This window comes from Colletes gigas, unplaced genomic scaffold, assembly GCF_013123115.1.
Source record: "Colletes gigas isolate AHSC1104 unplaced genomic scaffold, ASM1312311v1 Colletes_gigas_Sc00003, whole genome shotgun sequence".
NCBI classification, from domain to species: domain Eukaryota; kingdom Metazoa; phylum Arthropoda; class Insecta; order Hymenoptera; family Colletidae; genus Colletes; species Colletes gigas.
The window spans coordinates 8650551-8665082 of record NW_025106632.1 but is presented as its reverse complement, the minus strand read 5'-3'; the positions used below and the strand labels follow the sequence as shown (position 1 = coordinate 8665082).

The 14532-nt window shown below is 41.7% G+C and overlaps 1 protein-coding gene across 10 annotated transcripts in view; it reads right to left on the bottom strand.

Moving 5' to 3' along the window:
* Positions 1–8848, bottom strand: part of LOC122404470 (RING finger protein nhl-1) — a 79748-nt gene extending 70900 nt beyond the window's left edge. For 3 of the 10 annotated variants that reach the window (XM_043408430.1, XM_043408433.1, XM_043408431.1), the window contains exons 1-2: positions 8783–8846; positions 3711–3815 (exon numbers count right to left, since the gene is read on the bottom strand). The gene's annotated coding sequence lies outside the window, so the exon portion shown is untranslated. Of the gene's footprint in view, positions 1–3710; positions 3816–6499; positions 7087–7887; positions 8255–8682 lie in introns of those variants that run through there. The other 7 variants (XM_043408423.1, XM_043408432.1, XM_043408434.1 and 4 more) reach the window with 6 other exon arrangements.
* Between the last annotated feature and the right edge of the window lie 5684 nt (positions 8849–14532).

The following is a 14532-nucleotide window of genomic DNA, read 5'->3' as shown; positions in this document are numbered from 1 at the left end:
TGTTAGTTCTAATGATAACTGTCCTGTGAATTGTCCTGTTGGCGTTAACGTGTCTCAAGATTTAATTGTACGATTCATTAATCCCTGGCGAGATCACGGTCAGGTGTTTCCTGAGTCTGCACGTTTCGAATATTGTACGTCTCGACGAGAGGCTGCTGTCGCATCTCTCGAGGGCGCCGTTATTTCGCTAAGCATATCTCGTTTAGCACGTAGCGGCTCGCTACGTTCCATCCAGATTGTGGTTTGCAGAACTGACAAAAATTACTCGAGAAAGAGAGTGAGCGGTTGTACGCCGAAACCAGAAAGGAGACGCCTTTGCAATTCCACGGCGAAGACTGCGAAAAAGGGTCGAAATGCACGAAGAAAACCGAAGATCGTGACAAATGTGTTGCCGTAACAAAAGTGCGAAGAACAAAACCGAGAACGATACGAATAATGAAGGACAGTTGAATTCTGTTTTTTAATAAAGGAAACCTGGAACGAAATTCTAGAATAGAATAAAATTATTATCTTTGTTCGTATGTTTCAAAAGCATTTTTTTTTTAAATAATTCTGAATAAATTATATTAATTAATTTAATGTCTGATACTAATTTAATTATCGAAAATGATAAAAGTACTTTTCTGATACGTACACAAATGTATCATAATTGTGTGACGTGTAGGAGACGTGCAGGTATTTATGTTATGTGTTCTGTACCTTTAGAGTGCAATAAAACCGTTTATTATGATTACTATCGTTATAAATTATGACGAATCGTAACGAAACAAGCAACATGTTCAGTGCAAATAATGTATATCGAAACGATAATCGTATGTCTCAATGAATCTCGAATTGGTCATAAATATTTTGGTGTTTCGGAAAATATTGCGCGTTCATAACGTGTTGACGTAAAAAGTATTACCACCGAACTAAATGTAAATATCAAATTTAAGAGATTTCATAGAGCGTAATCGTACAAGGTTATTTCAATCATAAACACGAAAAAGTCGAAGCCCAACAAAAGTGAACGTAAATAATATTAAAATGGTATATTAAAAAAGCTATCAAGTGAAAGTAAATCTACTGTACGGTATGTACTGAAAGAAATAAAAAATTGAGTGCAGTATCAGAGTCCAAAATGCATCAAGCTGTACGTAAGAATTTTTACAAATTTTTGTTATTTCATTTACAATTTTTAAAAATATCTTCACACTCGTTTTTCGGATATTCCTCGTATACACGCTCGCAGTAGAAAATTCATGCCACTGCGGAGTACACTCTCGACGATGAACCGCGATGCTTGAGGGGTTGAAATCTTACTTCGAAAATGTAAATTCAAAGAGTGCCTTTTTATTTATTAACGACGTAGACTTGCAAGCGTTCGAGCACACTTGCGAACAACTGTCGAAAGAATGGTGTTACGGCGTTGTGACGTCTAATCCGTGGGACAATTGAAACGCATTAGAAATTTATTTCCCTCGAGGGACGGACGGGCAGATAATGCGTGCGCGTCTAACGCATCGGGCCCGATTGTCGGATCAGAATTTATTCTTATCGGTGAACGAATGGCTCCGATATAAACTGTTTCCGACCCGTTGCGGATAACGAATGGCGCGTCATTGTTTAAATTCGAATTGTAGATTCGCGTCGGGGCGAATGACGTTTGTCTTTGACCGGCCGTGAATTTATATCACGCGACTGCGTTATCTGGCACTGTTTCTAGCGTCGGACGCATTAGCCGCCGGTATAAAACCCAATGAAACAAACGACGAGGAACGGTGACAGTTATCTTTTTCGCGGAGTTGGTTAGAAAAAAGAAAAAAAAAAAAAGAATGAAAACAAACGAAAAAGACAGAGAATAAAACTGCGAGGACGCGAGTCGGCTGTAACTTCGAATTTCCGCTCAGAGTCGCGACCACGGGAACGAAACGCGTCGGTGAGAACGAACATTAATTAGGGAAATGAAATATGTCGGTCTAACTGCGCTAATTTGCGGATGGCTCGCTTCGAAGCACGAAATTTTACACGTGCCATGGTCAAGCTGCTCGTTAATGACCACTTTAAAAATTAGACGCTCTCTGGTAACACGGCGTTTCCTCCCCACACTCTGCATCCTCGACGTTTTTACACCATTTTCTACTTTGTAGCCAATACAATAGAATCGTTTTGTAAATTTGATTCGAGTCAGTTTGTTATTGAAATAAAAGCGATTAGTATTTTTCAACGAATTTAAAAATAGTACAATGCATGAAACTTATCTCAAATTAAATATCGTCCTTATCGTATTCTACGATATCGAGTGTGTTATGGTTCGAATCTCTGATAAAATTCTATGCTCGCGATACGCTCGAGTCCGTCGCTGTTCTCTCGAAACCGCGATTTGCCGATCAGCTGTGATCGCGCGGCCCCGTTGAAACGTTTTTCGGCGTCCGCTTTGGCAAACTTTCTGCAAGAACTGCCGACGATTCGCCGGGAATTACGACTTCACGCGGCGAGATTTGAATGCTCTGCCGTTGAAAAGAAGCAATTAGAGTTATTTCGTTTCAGCGAGTCGGACGGGAAAGAAGGTTCTTAAGGCGCGAAAGAAAATTAATTAGCTGTTCGTTTCGACCGTGGCGTCCCGCGGTAAATAAGAAAATGGAACGGGCTCTGTTTTGAGGATAAATCATACGCCTTTTTTCCGTCGGGGAAAAAACGAAGAAAACGAAGGGGAAATAACTCGTTGAAACTCTAGAGGCGGTGAAACGTCAAGTGGCTGTTTCGTTTGCCGCGTTCCATCGACACTCCAAATAAAGTGACGAAAAAACAAGCGACTCGTTTCGAGCGAAATGCCAATCGATACGTCAGTCACTGGTCCCTGAACAAGGATTTTCCAAACTGCAGGAACGAAGTGATAACCGTGTTGATTGATAAAGCGGCGTTCGTCGAGTGCTCGGCATAAAAACCGAACGGCCCGTACAAGCGATCCGTTTGAACTCCGAGCAGATATTTCAAGTTACGATCAGAGATGGCATTCGAGTCTTGCTTGCAATCTTTCAAACGCGTCAAGTCGCTGAAAGCTTGAACCAGCTCAAGCTGGCTTTCGAACTAGTTCGATTCGCTAGACTCGAAACGGCTTGAATGACTCGAATACCTTGAATGGGTCAGAACTGTTCAAGATTCTTTGATCAGGGCCGACTCCGTGGACGTGAGTACCGTGCAGAACAGGGCACCGTCTTGAATTTCCCAATAATTTTATCTTCAACCTGTATTTTTCTGACCAAAGAAATGTTTACCGTGTAACAGTTTTGCTTTGAACGGTGCTTCGATCCACGAACGTAAATTGATTCGTTATTTTCTAATTTATGAGAAATGTTTCCCCTCCTTCCCTCAATGTATTCTCTTTTCGTCTTTGTGCAATTTCTCAAAAATTCAATTTCAATATTCGCTATAGCGTGTACACGATTGTTTCAGTCGAATAAATAAATGATACGATTAAAGTTCAACAGTCGACGAGAATCACACGAGGATCAGCGTTTCGTAAGGATGCTCGTGTCGATACCGCGACACTGATATTCATCGGTTGCAATCTAATAGAGGTTCGTTAAAATTCCATTATAGCTAGGCAAATGTTTTTCCACGGGGAAATCCTTCTATCACGGAAAATTAAATTCGCCATTGTTCGGACAAATTTACCGCGCTAAAAGAGCCCGGCGTATATCGAAAGGTGAGAATAGAAATAATCTTACCTGAGTGTTTGACCGCCTTGCGGCGGCCTCTTCCGGTGCGGGGCCCTCTCTATGGGGCCCCAAGTGATACCACTTTTCGTTCACCAATATCCGGCGCTGTGACAGCTAGAAATCAAATCACCACCGTTAAACGACCGTGCGCGTGTACGTGGAACGACGTCGATCGCGTAACCGCGGCGACGGCGCGCGAGGAAATTGGGAAACCGTCGACCATTGTGCGTATTTCCATCGACGGAAATTCACTTTCTTGATTTCGCGACGCGTCACGACCGGGAGTACGTTCACCTCCGCTACGTTTATTCAGAGACCTGTTTGCACGCGATAGAAAAGTGTAAGAAAATTTAAATAGTATCGAAATTGACGGATTTCGGTAGAATTTTTATCGATCATCGGATCTCCATCTCGAGAAAACTAAACCTTTAATTGTGGAAGTCTATAAGTGGCACGAATCAATGCTTGGTCGGACCGAACGGTGAATTTAAGTAGAGTAGTCCTACAATTGGTCGGACGTCCACAGAATCTACGAAATGAAATTCTCTAAACTCAGTCGACGTACATGGATTAAATATATGTGATAATCTTAAAAATTGTTGACCATTCGATATTTTAAATCTTGTAAAAATATACAAAAATTATACATTCTGAAATACGGAAAGTTGATTAGGAGAAAAATTCTTGATAATAATAGCAACTATTTTTCCTTTAATTGATTTCTTGTACTCCAAAAATCTAAAACGTTTAAATTTATGTTTTTATCCAGTTATTGAAAAGGAAGGAAAAATGAACACCGTTAACTTATCACTGATATCGCGTGTAATGGTTTTATCGATCTTTTCGCGTTCGTCGAAAGTGAATTCGACCGTATATACGAATTACTCTCACCGTCGATACGACCTAGGTCACATGCAATGGCTTCGAAATTGTCGGTTCAATTATCTGCACGATCGAGGGAAAATACGCTCGCGAAAATTAATTCAAGACACCCCTGTCGCAAGGAAAAAAAACTATCACTGATTTCCGCGGGTCGAAAGTTTCCCCCCTGGTGCCGCAAGAATCACTTTGCCAGTGGATTACCGGTAATCCTCGAATCATCAATTTCCTCCGCGAAAGAGCGGGAAGAACGATCGCCGCGTGGGGGGAAATTTCTGTCCTCCGGGTCTCCCAGTCGCTCTTTAATCGCTGCTAAACCCAACCCCGACGATCACCCTTTCCATCTTCATCGATACTGTCATCGTAAAAAGAATTCGTAAAACTTGAAATGGAAATTTACATGATTCCGTTTATTCGTAAATGTTAACGAAACGAACAGTTTGCAGATACGTATTTCTAGACACCGTTAGAATGGATATTATATAAATGAAACGAAGATACTCGTTGTCTTTGCAAAAATAACTTATATAAATAAAAAACAAAATGTGCTTCGTTTGCAATTTTAAACCAAACGTTGCAATATTTTACAAAAATATGTGGAACGTGAATATGTAAACCAACTATTTCGAACAATGCATTTTTCTTTATGAATATATTCGACAGAATTTGCATTGACGGACAAGGTATTTCAATTGTAAATATGAATAAAAATACAGTTTGAAAACAGGACGAAAATCTAAATATTGTTACGCAACTTGTGTTTTAAATACAAATTCAGCCTTAGCGTATTTTTTTTTTTTCAATCACGAACCACCAACAGAAGACGATGAGTCTCGATAAACTATTGAATATACATGTAGATTATTTTGAATAAATTGTGCACTAACTCAAATTAAAATATATTCTTTTATTCCCCTATTTATCCGAAAGTTGGCTGGTAGAAAATTCGTTATTTCATTTTATATTCGACCCACTGGCGAGGAGGGTTGTGCACCACTGCCATAGAGCATTTATAGGACCATCTTGAACGAAACATTCGTAGTCATCGCGTATCTTCGAAAGAACCTCTGAAAATTGCTTTGCTGGGAGAATAGAATAAAATTCCGCCAAGTGTAACATCAAATTTAGCGTATTCGATGCCTGGAGGGCTTGAGGTAATCTTAAAGTCGAAAGGGAACTCGGTCAAGTATCGAAATTTTAGATAATTTAATCTCTTCGTACATCAGAACGTATAAACAGCTTATTTTTTGTCATAAAAAAAACAAGAAATAATCGAAGACACAATAATTCCTTTTTGAATATCAATAATACCTGTCAAATATTTTTCTCTAGTATGCAACGTGGCCTTAACAAGCGCCCTTGAAGGATTCGTTGCTATCGTTATAGTAGCTTATGAAAATTACTATTTACTCTGAAGTGCTGTATACGTAAGACTGTCTAAACGTCTTCCTCGTGTTTTGTACGTGCAATCTCCCCCATTAATATAATTCTAATAATTCGTAATATCATTTGGTAGGTATCATCGATATTTACCACACATCTAAATCGTAAGGTCGAAAACTTCGTAACTCGGGTAAAAGTAGAGAAACGGTGATGGATATAAACTCGATCGAAGTTGACGCCAACCAGATTCTCTATCCTTATTGGTCGCAGTGGTAAATAAATTTTCCGTCGCTAGAAAACGGAGGCATTCCCGCATCGACTAGTCCTCCAAACGATTATGTAAACTTTCGTTTCGTGGCGGTCGGTTGTACGAATACTTTTTCCACCCCACAGTATTTTTAATCGTTCTTTTCCCCACCGTTTCGCGGTTCGAGGCGCTGGCCCGTGTATCGTCACGGTTTCCCAATTTAAATCGCGACGACGCCGTATCGATTCCGTCTCGCGGCGATCTTCGCGGACGTTCGAGAAAAAGGCACCGGTACAAATGTCGAACGAATGGGTGTGACGGCGGATGGGGGGGACGGCACAGTATGGCGGACGTCGGGGGTTGAATAGATCGTCGCGGCGGAAAAAAGCAGAAAATGGTTAGCTGGGTGTCGCGACGGTTGATGAGGATCTTTTCTCGGTCGCCGACGACGCCGGTGGCCGCGAAGAGCGTGGAAAAACTGTCGCGTGAACGAAGCGAGTAATTGGACACCGGCTGGCCATATTAGAGCACGGAGAGACAGACGGAGACAGCGGGCGCGTGAAACGCCGGAGAAGGAGTGGAAGAAGAGAGAAATAGATGGGAAATGGGAGACGGAGAAAGAGAAAGACAGAGAGAGGTGAGAGAGGGAGCGATCGGGAGTGGGAGGCGATGGGACACAGAAGCGGAAACGAAGAAAGGCCTGCTATCCAAGGGGGGGAGGGAAGAAACGATGAAGAAGAAGCTGCGGGTGGCTAGCTCGCGGGACGAGGGAAGAGAGAAGAAAAATAAGAAGAAAAAGAACGATCAATTGTGCGCCCCGGAATCGCAATTAAAACGGCGAAAATCGAGTCGAATCGCGAACGTTCGTTAACCCATTGGCCTTACTTTGCTGGCAAAGAGCGCACTGTGTAGTTGCTTGTTGTTACGTACAAGTAGAACCGCATTTTTTCGATTCGATTATCCGTGGCTTTGTTACCTTAGCCGCTCGAGTGCCAAAGGGAATGATAAATGGGATTAAAAGCGAGAAGCTTGAAAAATAATTAAATGAGTCAATATTGTTTTATCCGATCCTTTTATGCTTCGTATGTTTAACGCGATTCAAACGAATTATCGAGACTCGTACCGTTTGCTTTCATTTTTATTTCGGGAAAAATAATTCGGTCCTGGTTAAGCGATTTCTAATTACGCGACGATAGTGCACGAGAAAATTTTTATTCCTGGTATGTGTAATCGAGGCTTATATTGTTTTTTTACTCCCATTATCGCAAATAAACTGGGATCCAGCGAGCCAATTTACCCGTCGTCAACATGAAAAATAACAAAAAAAAAAAGAAGAAAATGTACAAACACAACGCATCGTCGTAAAATCAGATAATCGTGCGCGCGTTTAGGGTCGGATTATCGTTGAGCCGATGGGTTAACAGACGCGGGGGCGTCGCGAACAAAACGTATAAAGAGAAGCTGTCGATCCGCCGAAAATAAGCTTCGTCTCGAGCGAGGGCTCACCGGTGCGCCGAGAGACGAAGAATGGGAGGAGCTTTAGGGTGGAAGCGGAACCAGAGAGAAGCGAACCCCGATCTTCCGAAACCGTCGACCGAGTGTTTGAAATTCGCGGTGAAACGTCTCGCGGACGATTCATCCCCGGCGACTCGTAAGCGCCGCCCGAGGGCGTCTAACCTCAAACTTTTCTGCTTCTAACGAAGATACGGCGTGCATGGAAAGACGGAGTAAAATAAAAACGTCACCGAGGGTTACGATAACACGCTTCAAATCGTCGGGAGTTCGCGGACTTCGAGAACCCATGGAGTCGCGAAGAGATCTCGAAGACGGCTTCGAGGAAATCTCCTGGGGATCTGAGGGGCTTTCCAGCGGGATTTCGTGAACAAAATCGGTCGCGAGACGCGCACTAGGAGCATCGACGACGACGGCGCACCGACGTTTCTCCCGTGGGCAGCTTTCACGCTAATGGCGACGAACGGACATGCGCGAGAGCTGGCCGAGCGTGTGTGCGCATCGCCGGTGCCGCTACCGTTTTAGTAACCGAGCGCACCAGTGCGCACCGGTGTGCATTATCTAACACTTAAAATTAGACGGGCGATGGCGACGGCGAAAGAGATCCACTCTCGCGCGTCCGAGCCTCTCGTCCTCTCGTCGATTCGTTGTCTTTCTCTCTCTCTCTCTCCCTCGCTACTCGACGCACAGAGGTTCCCGGGAATAGCAGAAACGTGGTCGCGATGCTCACGAACGATGGATCACTTTGCACTGATAGATCACGTCATTACATATACGTATACTCTTTCCCTCTTCCTTCGTATCTTTTTCTATCGTTTAAGGGTGACTTTGTTAATCGAGCGAATCCGAAGAGAGTAACGGAAGCGGACACTTTGCGGGAACTAGGACACCCGGAGCATTGGTCGACACGACGAGCGAACGGTATCGGTTTCTTCGCGGCACTGTTACGCTTTTATGTACGTGTGGTTTTTAGCGATTTCACCGTCACCGTGGCGTTTATGCGGTACGATCGTAACGAAGGTGTGTGACGAGATGCCGATTACGAGGTTACGAGACGCACCGCGTTCGTCCGGGCCGGCTGGCCGCCCGTCTCAGAGTGAATGTCTTATTAGTTATTTCTGGCCAGCTACTTCGTCGCTCACTGCCTCCTACTTCGTCTTTTCTTGATTCTCTGCCCGAGCTTCCGCCCCGCTCGTACTCCGTCTCTGTCTCTCTGTCGCGCTGATTCCGTTCTTCCCTCGAAAGCTTCGCTCGGGTCCGTCGTCGACGACGATCCCCGCGGACGCCAATGGCGAAGTCCTCGTCAGTCAGCTCTGCCCCCTTGCGAGCTGCTCACACTGTCGAGGACTTTTTCGCGGATCGCCCTGTCCTTGAACTTACCGCGACAAGTTCGTTCTCTCGCCGCCGTGCTTTCGGGATTCGCCCATCGCAAACGTGAACCGGACGCGACCACGGACACGGATTATTTATTAACCGGGAAGAAAGGGTAGAAAGCACGGTATCGGCCAGTGATGTATTATGGTTCGTAAAGTGAAAGCGAAACATTCAACGAAAGGGATGTAGACGCGTGAGACCGCAAGAGGAAGGGCGAGGAAGAAGACAGTGTATACGAAGTTGAACGATAAATTTTTCTGGGACTCTAGAGCCCCATTTTGAAACATTGAAATCCTCCAATCCGTTCAGGAGTTATGATTTTTTAAACATACGCATGATATTTCAGGGTTACAAACAATTATGGTCAGACATTATATTTTCAGTAATGAATTTTTTTCTCGAAAGTGAGTCGGATTTCGGGGGTATGTCTATTCACCAAAAATGATTGTAATTGACCCCTACGATAGAAAATAATTTTTTTAGATCGAATTGAAAGTTTTCAATTTCGCCGAAAAATTTGTCCACCTACTCGAATTTTTTTCTCAAAAATGCGTAGGATTTTGGGGGTAGTTCTATTCACCAAAAATGATTGTAATTGACCCCTGCAACTGAAAATAATTTTTCCAGAACAATTTAAAAATTTTTTTTTCGCCGAAAAATTTAGCCAGCTACCCCCTGTCGATTTTTCTTAAAAATTCAATTTTCATTTTTAGTAATTTTGTTTCTTCCCAGGGGTGGCCGAGCACCCTATATGTCTCTTGTACTTAACACAACCTTTGAAAATGACTAAAACTTTAAAAATATTGTTGATATAATCTTCATTCTCTACCAGTGCTTCTCAACCTTTTTAAAGCACGAATTGTGTAGTGGGCAGTTCTTCACAATGTACTGTAGCATTTTTAACAAAATACACTACTATTAGTAACCTATTACGTATAAAGATTTTCTGTAAGACTCGAGAATTTACCCTCCCGCCTTCCCAGCGTCTCTCTAGGATTAAGTGGATTCAATTTGTTGAAGCAACGTGACTGCTCACAGCTAACAGAAATCCTAGGGAATACAGATCTTTTTGGGTATCGCTCTTGATACCTGGATATGGGAAACACGCAGCTGAAGCGAATAAATTAGTGACAAATTAAGAGTTTCTATGATCCTGCGCTGGCATCGAAAAATTTGAATTTTCAAAGCATAAAAAGCTACGTCTGCCTCGAGGGCGCGGCGGACTAAGTTGCAAGACGATACTTGAGAGAACCCAGAGACACTGCGTCGGATGTTTAGCAGTAAATTTCTGGAAGAGTGTTTCAGAATGGCGCAAGCAAATGCCACCTAAATAGAGAGAGGAACGGATCTTTTCAGTTCGAAGACAAAAACCAGGATCCAGGAGTTAGGCAAACGTTCCGCGCGGTTTCTCGCACAGTTGGGAGCGCATGATGTTTGGGCTTTGTGTCGAGTGGGTAGAAACTGCGGTTAGAAAACCTTAGAAACGGCTTTAAAAACACTGCAAATTGACACGAACATGCTTTTTGCTTTCTGCTCGTCAATAGTTACATTTCACTCGTCTCCAGTTGTCTCGTACCCGCATTACTCAATCCCAGATACTCAAAGATGGTACGAAACGTAATTTTGTATTCTTGAAAAACTAATTGGCTTTGGTCACTTTTCTCTATTAATGTTTTATCGTACCTAAGCTATCAGTTTCAATCAGAGCCTGTCCGCAACACTTACTGCTGTTTTTCCCATAGGTTAATGTTATCCCCATTAATGTTGTCTAACGAAAAGAATCGATAGGTGATCTTATCTGACACAACTTTCTTTTCCCACCATTGAAGTTTCATTAGTCGGGGAGATCAGAGACAAGAGTCTCTCCCTGCTGTCGAAAGTGTTCGATCGTGCTTGATTCGCTGATTGCCGACGAGGTTCGTTTAAGTCGGATGTAGACTGGTCCCGAAAGCAGCCGTCTTCGATCCGGTCCTCGCGAAACTCGCGGTCGATTAGGTGGAAAACATCGAGGGTTCTTTTAACGAAGAGAAGAGGCTCTCGCGAGAAATGGAATAACGAAGGGGATTATTCTTATTGGAATGTTTTAAATTAATTAAAGCAACGTTCGCGTCCCAGTTCATTAACGCCAAGACAATTACAGGATTGTTTCTTTCGTCATAAATCACCGCGAACGCGCACGAAACTTCCCGTCGAGGATCCGCCGAAGTAATAACGATGAACTCGAAAAAAGTTTCGCATCGATTAGAGTCTTCGAGATTCATCGTTTCTCTCGAGATAAACTGACGCCCGGAGTCTTTAATATTCTAGACGCGCACCGTTCCACGGAGCATTTAATGGGCAAAACTTTTTGTATTAACAATCTTTCTTTTGTCATCATTTCTGTTTTTGTTGCAAATGCTGACGCTCTGTTTGTTACCGTAAAATTGGAAGATTAAGAAATGTACGCTACCGGTCCATGAAACATCGAACATTTCGTTAACTCGTCTTGGAAAATGTAAATTAACGCTAGATTTACGGGCATTAATTGCATATAGATATGAGAAATGACGGTGATAAATTTTTGACAATTTTAAAAATTGAAATCTTTTCAAATTGAATACCGAGTGACTCGTGATGAAAATATTTTTCGGTGGAAATTCAGTGCATCTATACGCGGTCTAATGAATGTTCACCTTTACTAATTTGATTAGCGAATGTATACTTTAATGTTTTCGATTCATATTCGTTAATGAAAATGTACGTTCGCTGCTCGTCTGCGAATATTTAGTTTGAATATTTATGCGTGTATATATTCAGGTTAACAATTTTTTACATAAAATGTACAATATATGCTTTGTCTGATTCTATTAACGAAACCATAAATTAATTACAATAAATGCAGAGTACAAAGTAAACATGTGGTTAACTTAAAACATAAATTTATTTTAAAAAGAACATGAAATTAATGGCTGACGGAGCAAAATAAATATAAAAACAATTTCACCAAATCCAATTAGTAAATGGAAACAATCGCTATAGAATGTATACACAGCGACGAGAAAATGTGCATGCTTTGAAAATAAACGAGTATTTAAAACAACGTTCACGGATGAAACACGCGAAGGTGTACGGTCTCTAGTAATTGTACAGAACGAAATTTTTACATCCATGGTGTCATATACGAGTAGAACTCGACAGGCAGAGAGGATGTAAATCTATCGCCATTAGGGGGAAAAAGGCTTAAATATGACAAAGTGGCCGCTTCGTAGTTACGACTTACAGGTACCACTAACGACCCTTCTATCCCCGTTTGCGGCTTCCTGTCCTTTCAAAACTCTCAGGTAATAAATTATAGAGTATCACGGAGCTTCCTCTTAGGCGTTCTTTTTTACGTGTCGCGCAGGAAAATTAATTTTTAATAATTTATGTAGGGGTCATTTCACGTCAAATCGATCATTTTTTCGAGCCCGATGCCTGGCAAAATTTGATGAAATTTAAATATAATGTGTTCCACGTAAAATTGGGGGTGGATTAAGGACGAACATCGCGATAATAGCTTCGAAGAAATTTTTTTATTAAAATTTTGAATGTATCGTACGTAATTCTAATTTTTATTTCAAACAAATTCGTAACCAGCAACGCGATGATTTGTGCCATTCACCGAAACTTTCCGCGGCCTACAAACGTGCTTCAATTTCGCCAAAATCCTTGACATCGAGTGCAGAAAATGATCGATTTGGCGTGGAATGACCCGTGGATAATTCGCGCTCGACGTAATCGAAACTATCGGTACGATGGTTCCTGTCTGTCTACGACAACGAATCGGTTAATTAATGGAACGTCGTTTACACTTTCATCCAGGACGGAAAATGAAATTTGAATAATGCATTGCCCTGAACTATGCAATATTCGGTCGAACCAATTTTCATTAAAAATCAATATTTACGGGGTTATCGAAGCGGTCCTTTTTACGTGGGCCAACTTGCATGTCGTATGCCTGGTGCTAGCGAATTTTTAAGAGCCTGCTAATATAATGAAAACTTCCAAACAGTTCACCGATTCGATCCTTTTAAATGTAGCATTTTGTGGATGCAGAAATGGTATCAAATTTGTATCTAGAGAGACTGATAATATTTAATGTAGCGTTAATGGATTTAATAGAATTAAAACTGGTGTTTCGTTTCAGCCCTCAGTGCCTTATATGCGTCTAAAAAATTTTAAGAAGGATCTGCTAACAGTGAGACGAATTTCGATCGCACAAAAATGCGTATTAAAAAGAGTATTATTACAAGAAAATATAAATACACCGAACATCTTTTATAGTGAAAATATATAAAGTAGCGAATATTCGCCGTAAGAACTAAACCTATTGAATAAACGCGGAATAATTTGATCGGGTGGTTACATAAAGGCTCAGAGAATAAATTTCTATATAAGCGGCAGCAATCATCAGAATGTTAATAAGTATGACTTACCAAGACTATTGAGCAAAGAGAATTGAGGAGAATGCTGCACGATGCTTACTCAGACAGTTATTTCGGTTACAAACCGAGTAGAGGATATAAACGCGGAAGATCGCAAATAGAAACGTAGAAATAGTCTTCGCAGAAGAAAATTTGAAAGCGAACGAAAAGTAGCGGTGAAAAATTATTATGATTCACATTCCCGTATCGTTTTTACTACGAACAGAGAACACTTTATAGTAGAATGAATGCAATAGTCTATAGATAGATAGTTTCGTTACGTAAGTGCAAGATACAGTCGATGGCTGTTTTTAAACCTCACCTTAAAGAAATCCACAAAATAAAATATAAATAAAGGTAATCGAATAAATTATTATCGTTATTAAAAAGAGTTTTCATTTCTTTCGTTCGTCAAACAAACACCGTAAGAATTAATTTGATTCTTTATTATCGACGTTTCAACCATGAAATTCTTTTTATTTTCCCATAACCGCCCGGTTTCACTTGTGACAGCTACCCTAATGTGACTTATCGGGATTTTAGTACTTTTCCTAAGGAATTTCGGTTTCCTCGTTGCCGGAGATCGATTTACGTAAACCTCCCCAAGTATCGACTCGAAGGGATGGTATTTTTATTTTCCGTGCACCATGATGAATTATCGACGGCCTGCTCTTGACTTTGTTCCGTAGCTGACAACGACGATCTGTCTTCCGATTCGATACAATGTCCACGGTGTTCTGGTTCCCGTGCAGTTTGCGGTCGCGAGCGTACGCGGCCGCCTGCCAAAATGACACAGATTCATAATTAAATGTTGAATTATTATCGGTGGGTTCGACCGCCGGGCGCCATTAGTTTGAATTGTCACGAAATTCTGCGTTGCTGCCGATTTAGCGACGTTGGTTAAATAACAACCATCCGGGGATTAGAATTTCGTTTCTATTCACTGGGAACGAAATATGGAGGACGGACAGCGAGAGTTCGAGCTACAGAGCTA